We start from the raw sequence: 7,902 nt of genomic DNA, 5'->3' as shown, positions 1-7,902 counted from the left end.
CTGTTATAAACATTCAGACCAGCATTTAGATATGACGGGGAAGGAAACAGGAAAGTTTCCAAGGCTGTGACATTTCTCTTTTTTAATTAACCAACTAAATTTAATTTTAATTTTTTTCTTTATTGTTTGTGGAGTATAACACATTCAAAGAAACACATATGGTACCTTGTTTCACAGCCCATGGAAGTACAACAGTGACCGTATCCCAGTACAGTATACCCACCATAGTCATATATGTGACTCTAGCTTCTTTTTTTCCCTCCCACATTCCTACTTTCTCTCCCTGTGTCTCTCCTCTCCTGCCCTCACATCCTGCCTTGCCATAGCCTTCAAAGTCTTTTCCTTTGTTGTGAAAGCCATTTTTCTTGGTTTTGTTCCTTTATAATAATGTCATTAAATATTTATATTAGAACACTAATATTGCTGACTATAATGCCTTCCAAATTTTTCCATCTCATGAAGTGTTTTACAGTCTCATCATTGTTCTTTAGGGATAAATAATATTCCATTGAATGGATCATCCATTTATACACAGACTGGATTTTTGGTTGTTCCCATCTTTTTGTTATTATAGAATTTGCTGTGGTAAACATGGGGGTGAAAATGTTCACGTTTTGTTTTTATATCTTTGGGGTATATACTGAGTAGAAAGAATGCAAAGTCATATGCTATTTCTATTTGCATTTGCTTATGGAAGTGTCATACTATTTATTTTCCATAATGAATGGCTATACAATTCTGCAATACCACAAGCAATGTGTGAGGGTTCCAATCTCTCAACATCCTTTCCAGCATTTATTTCTTTTTCTTATATTCCTAAAAATGTCAGTGTTAGGTGATATCTCATCACTGTTTTAATTTTAATTTCTCTTACAGATAATGATCATGAGCATTTCCTCATATGATTGTTGTCCATATGGATGTCATCTTTACTAAATTGAACATTTGTGTCTTGGGCCCATTATTTTGGGTTATTTGTGTTTTTGTTAGTTTTCTAAGGTATTGCAGTTTTTTTTTTCCTTTTTTTACAATTTATTGGCATATAATTCACATACCATAAAATTCAATCGTTCATTCTTGTTAGGAAGAGCTCTACAATCACCGCAATCAATTTTAGAATATATTCTACTTTCTTTTACTCATTGTTATTAGAGTCCCATTTTTCACCAACCTCCCCTGCCATATACCCAAGAAACCCTTAATCCAGTTATTGTTTCTATATATTTATCTATCTTGGATTCCATATTCATAAAAATAATTTTTTATAAAAATAATAATTTTAAAAACAGAAAAACCAAATACAGTAACAAAGTAAAACAAAGAAAACCCTCAATTGATAACAAAACAGAAAATACTAAAAAAAACTAGATCATATTCAAAATGGGGTAAAAAGAGATAAAATCACAAGGCCCTAAATTTTAACCTAATTGCATCTACAATAATCCATCTTCCAAGGAACTCTGAATGATAGCAAAGTTATTAACATCCCTGGTTAATTATCAGATTCACCAGAGGCTTACCCATATGTTTGTCCTATTCACATAAAAAACAATCAAGCAAAACCCGAAACAACTTCAAATGATAAGATATTACATTTTATCTTAACTACATATTCCAGAATCAACTTTTAAATACTGTTGGTTTGATAGCAAGGCTATTTGCAACCCTTGACAGGGACAGGAGGGATTCACTAGAGGCTTAATCCATGTGTGGACAATACAAGTGGATTTTGGGCTTCCAATGTCATCCATAGCCTTAAGCTCTGATGCCATTCTGTACATCAGATGTGGGTTTTATTATTTACAATCACATAGGCTAGTGCACTTCTTCTGAATGGGCATACTTGGCATCTCACTTAGATGGCTGCTCATTTGAAGACAAGCTTCTAAAACCTCAGACACTTTTCTTTCTGATAGCAGGACACCATCTAATTACATCACCACACTTTGCTATAGAACCCATATCTTCCTGAGGCAAGTATCAAGCACGGCCCTGTTATAAGAAGAAATTATTCTTAGATTGGGACAAGAATAAAGTGCAAGCCCCAAATCCATTCATATGTCTATGGCTTATAGATGTCTCTGGTTCACTTTAGAGGCATCATTATCATTTTATGTTAGCTAATATTATCAATCATCCCCTGGGGCATAAAGTAATGATATTGATAGTGTAACTAATTTAGCCAATGCTATAGAATTTACAGCACTGCTGAGAAAAGGAAAATATACAAACGTAGGTGGTGAGGAACTGCAATACATGAAGTGCTGACATATACAGATTAAACCCTTAAGTAAATACACACTTTTAACACAAAAAATGGGGATTTGGGATAGAGCAAAACTTTTAATAAAATTCATTCACAAAGGGAGAACCATGCCTACCAGATTAATTCATTTCATAATAAATCAAGTAAAGAAACTGTTGAGGAGGACATAGAGATCCTGAGGGTGTTGGAGCAACAGCAATCTAGCTGAGAGGAATTATTAAGAGGCAAAAGGAGGGCAAGCCTGATGGGAGGACAGGAGGAAGGTAAAAGGAAACAGAAGAAAGATTTAGGAAGCAAAGCTATGGATAGAGATATAAACATAGGTGTGTACATATGTAAATATATTAATTCATAAAAATAGAGGTATTGGCCTATTTACATGTATTTATATGGCAATACATTGATGTTGTGGATGGATTTTAGGCCTCTGCTCAAGCCCTCCCTCAACACAAGAACACTTTGTTCTAACAACCTGGCATTCTGTGATGCTGACCCTCCTTGCAAGATCTCTGAAGAGAAAATGGGTGCACAAGCAAATGCGGTGAAGAAAACTGATGGTAGCCGGCTATCAAAAGATATAATGTCTGTGTCTTAAAAGCCTGAAGTTAAACAAGAGGGCATCTAGCAGAGAAGCAACAAGCCCACATTGAAGAAGCACACCAGTTTGTGCAATCATAAGTTTTCAATGGGATCAGGTAGCAGGCATCAGAAGACCCCAAATAAACAAGCAAACAAAAACAAATCATTGGGAATGAGGGGGTTCGGAGCAGAGACCCAGAACCCATCTGTACACAGTGGGACATTCCCTCACAGAAAGGTCACAAGGAAAGGATGGTTCAACCAGGGTGAAGTTAGCACCAATGAAACACAAACTATTCCTCTGGTTCCTTGAGGCATCTTCACTTCCCATTATCATGATCTCTGTCTTGTCTTTCAGTTCTGGCTAGACCGAAGTATGTAAACTGGTACAGATAAGAGCTCAGAACACACGGAATCCAGGTCAGATAAACCCCTTAGAAACAGAAATGAGTGTAGCGATACCAGGAGGGTAGGGGGAAGGTAGGAGAGGAGGGGAGGAAGGGAGAACAGATCTCAATGATCGACACATAACCACCACCACTCGCCCCCCGAGTGGGACAAACAACAGGAACCATGAGGGAAGGGAGACAATGGTCGGTGTAAGATATGTAAAGATATGAAATAATTTATCAAGGTGTCACGAGGGTGTGTGTGGAAAAGGGAATATGAGGAGCTGATAGCAAGGGCTCAAATAGAAAGTAAATGTTTAGAAAATAATTATGGCAACATATGTCCAAATATGCTTGATACAATTGATATATGGATCATTATAAGAGTTGTAAGAGCCCCCTATAAAATAATCTTTTTAAAAAAGTAAGAAGAGCATTAAAATAGTATGTAGCAATCCCAAGCCACCATTCATTGGGCACTCTTAACGCAAGAGATCCGAACCAAAATCCAACAACCTCTCCAGTTCTATAGTCTTAGGATTCATCTATTAATCTATTAGCAATCATCTATTCTTCTCACAATAGGAAGTTTCAGTCTTTAGTCCAATAGCTACAGTTGAGTTTGAGGTAAAGCCCAGTTTACCTAGTTGGGTTTCAAAATCGAGTTCTTTTGGTATGGCCTATGAAGGATATTGTGTGCCTTGAAAGAACAGAGCCTAAAGTCCAAGTAGTCTATAATCCATTACCTGGGTCACCAAGGTCTGCATAACAAATTAGGTTGAAAGTATCCAATTAGGAATATTCTGTTATTGTTCTTAGGTGTCATCGAGTTGGGTCCAACCCATAGTGACCCTGTGCACAATAGAATGAACACTGCATTGGCCTGCACCATCCTCACAATTGTTGCTATACCTGAGCCCATTGTTGCAGCCACTGTCAATCCATCTTATCAAGAGCCTTCCTCTTTTTCACCACCACCCCTCCACTTTACTAAACATGATATCCTTCTCCAAGGACTGGTCTCTCCTGACAATATGTCCAAAATATGTAAGGCATCCATGACTGTAAGGAGCGCTCTGTACTTCTTTCAATAGAGATCTATTTGTCCTTTTAGCAGTTAATGGTACTTTCAATATTATTCCCCAGCTCCACAACTCAAATGCATCCATTCCTTTATGATATTTCTTATTCAATATACAACGTTTGCATGCATATGATCCAATAGGAATACCATGGTTTGGGTAGGGTGCACCTTAACCCTCAAAGTAGCATTCCTACTTTTCAGTACTCTAAAGCGATCTTGTGTAGTAGATTTACCTAATTGAATGCATTTTTCCATCTCTTTACTGCTGCTTCCTTGAGCATTGATAGTGGATCGAAGTAAGAAAACAATCTTTGACAACATCAACCTTTCCTCCATTTATCATATTACCTATTTGTCCAGTTGTGAAGATTTTAGTCTTCCTTACATTGAGTTGTAATCCGTACTGAAGGGTACATTCCTTGATCTTCATCAACAAGTACTTCCAGTTCCCCTCACTTTCAGCAAGTAAGGTTGTGTTATCTGCAGACCATAGGTTGTTAATAAGCATTCTTCCAATCCTGATGCCACATTCTCCTTCATGCAAACCTGCTACTTTGACAATTTTCTCAGCATACAGATTGAACAAATGTTCTGAGAGGATGAAACCCTGACACACACCTTTCCTGATTTTAAACTAGGCAGTATTCCCTTGTTCTGTTCACACAACTGCCTTTTTTATCTATGTGTAAGTTCTAAATGATCGCAAAGAAGTGTTTCCATTCTTCTCAAGATTATCCACAGTTTATTATTGTCCACCCAGTCTAATGAATTTACATAGTCAATGAAACAAGTAATCATCTTTCTGTTATCCTCTTCTTTATGCCAAGATCCATTTGACATCAGCAATGATATCATTTGTTCCACAACCTCTTCTGAACCCAGCCTGAACTTTTGGCAGTTCCCTGTCAATGTATTGCTGCAACCACTGTTGGATGATCTTAGGCAAAATGTTCCGTGTGTGTGATATCAATATCATTCTGTTGATTGAGCATTCTGTTGGGTCATCTTTCAATAGCATGGGCACAAATATGGATCTCTTCTAGTCAGTTGGCCAAGTAACAGTCTTCTTAATTTCCTGGCATAGATGAGTGAGTTATTTATATAACTTAGAGTTTAAAATAAATGTTTATCAATAATAGATAGTCAACAAAATGGCATTAAGTGGTGCATCAAAATATTTCATCAGAGGAGACTCCAAGAAATGGTGGCCAGACAGCATCTCCTGTCTAGAAGTATTGCTGCCCCTACTAGAATACTACACTCTGGGAAATCAGACATGAGATCTGAATTCTCAGTGTTCCAGAATTATTTTCGATATTTCCCTTTTTATAAAACCAAAAATACAAAAACCTTTCACCCCCAGAGAAACGGAAGCTTGGCACAGCAGTGAGTTTTGTAGGTCCCCATCTCCAAGCAGTGCAACCCAGCAGCATGTGAGACTCTCCCCTTCCAACTTTCCCCAATTAGAAGCCCCCTCTTCCATAGCACCCCTATTCCTCCTACCCCCTTTCACTTCTGAGAACCCTCCCAGGAGGCCAGATCTCATGGTGGGGTGTGGAATCTCTATACCTCTACTCTATCACCTTGTTGACCCTCTCCAACATTACAAGAATTAAGTTCTTACACTGACCTACCAGGTCCCTGAAAGCTGGGAAGCTGGATGAGGTCAAGTCAGGGGTTTTGGTTAAACCCACAGTAACATTGACCTGTTGTAGTCTCCTTGTAAAATATAGCAGGTCCATTAGTGACCCTGGTAGATTGCCAGATATACTCTCCACCTACCACACCGACTACTACATCAAGAACCCACCAACCCTCTCTCAGAGAGACTCACTGTCACATAAACTACCAAAATATTAGAACACCTCTTAAAATATCCTTTTCCATATTATTAATACCATCACATAGATACTACTCTCCTCCTCCTAGCCCTCATTTGTGCTACACATCCAACTCTACCACTTCTTCCTCATCCCCATACAATATGATTTCCAGTCCCTCTCTGATAATTCTCTTCTAGCCCAAAGAGTCACCCTCCCCACACAACCCAGAATTCAACACATCACATAAAGTTGAACCACTGTGCATCATAAACAACAGTCAATAGCAGCAACCAAAAAATATCAAGATAAACCAAATCCAACAACGTAAACCCAATGGAATGCACACACACAAGAAGCCTGGAACTATCAGAAAATGAATACAGGAAAACAATGTTTAGGGCCATACAATAGATCTGGGGAACAATCCTATAAACAATTGAAGAAATTGAGATACTAAAAACTTCTCACCCAAAAGAAATCCAGAAGCTAAACAGTGAGGTAACGGAAAATTTTAAAACAAAACAATACAAAAAAACCCAAACAAAACCCAGCACAAGAACTAGGCATTAGAATGGAAAAAAAGGAAAGTCAAATTCGTGAACTCAAAGACAACCATGTAGACTTTAGGATACAAGAGAAACAAACAAAAAAGCAAAAAAGATTGAATAATGCTTGAGGATGATATGGACCATCATGAAGAGAAACAACATTTCATTGGAATACTGGAAAAGGAAGAAACAAACAAATCTACAAATAAAATAGTAAGAGAATTCATGGAGGACATTTTCCACAATATCACAAAGGAATAAATATTCAGGAAGCAGAGAGAACTCCAAATAGATTAGACATCAGGAAGGAAACAAAAAACATGCCCACACACAACAGCAACCACATCAAGACATATTGTAGTCAAATTAACCAACTTCAAGGAAAAGGAGAGACTCTTGAGAGCAACTAGCGAGAGAGGAAAAACAAAAGTCACCTTCATAGGTAAACAGATTAAAAACAAGCTCGGTTCTCTCAGCAGAAAGCATGCAGGAAAGAAAGTGAAGCAACATATATCAAACTTTGAAAGAACAAAAAATGCCAACCATAGCCAGCAGAGCTATCTATCCAATATGCAGGAGAAATAAAATAATCTCAAACAAGGAAATTTTAAGGGAATTCATAAAATCAAAACCAGCATTACAAAAAATATCAACAGGATTGCTATGGTCAGAAAATCAACAACAGCAGCAGACAAATATGAGATCACCACATTGTGTAACACTATCCAGAAATCAACACCCCAAACAAAACAGATATAGAGGAGAAATGAAGACAAGACTAAACCTCCCCCACCCCAAAAGAAAAGAGAAAAAAAACCCACTAAAGACAAATAATATGACAGCAACTAACCAATATCTACAATTAATAACACTGAATTTAAGTGGACTACACAAACCAATCAAAAGAAAAAGAGTAGCAGAATGGATTAAGAAACAAGACCTATGAATCTACTGCCTTCAAGAGACACACCTCAAATTCATAGACAAAAACAGACTGAGATTCAAAGGATGGCAAAAAAGACTCGCAAAGCCAACGGCAACCAAAAAAAGAAGCAGAGGTGGCAATATTAATCTGTGATAAAATGCACTTCAAAGGAAACAACGTGAGAGACAATAAGGCAGTGGCTCTCAACTTTCCTAATGCCACAACCCTTTAATACCTCATGTTGTGGTGACCCCCCAACCATAAAATTATTTTCATTGCTACTTCATA

This window comes from Echinops telfairi, unplaced genomic scaffold (genome assembly GCF_000313985.2).
Source record: "Echinops telfairi isolate 266 unplaced genomic scaffold, ASM31398v2 ScPeMD7_42;HRSCAF=159, whole genome shotgun sequence".
NCBI lineage: Eukaryota > Metazoa > Chordata > Mammalia > Afrosoricida > Tenrecidae > Echinops > Echinops telfairi.
Note: the sequence above shows the minus strand (reverse complement) of the source record.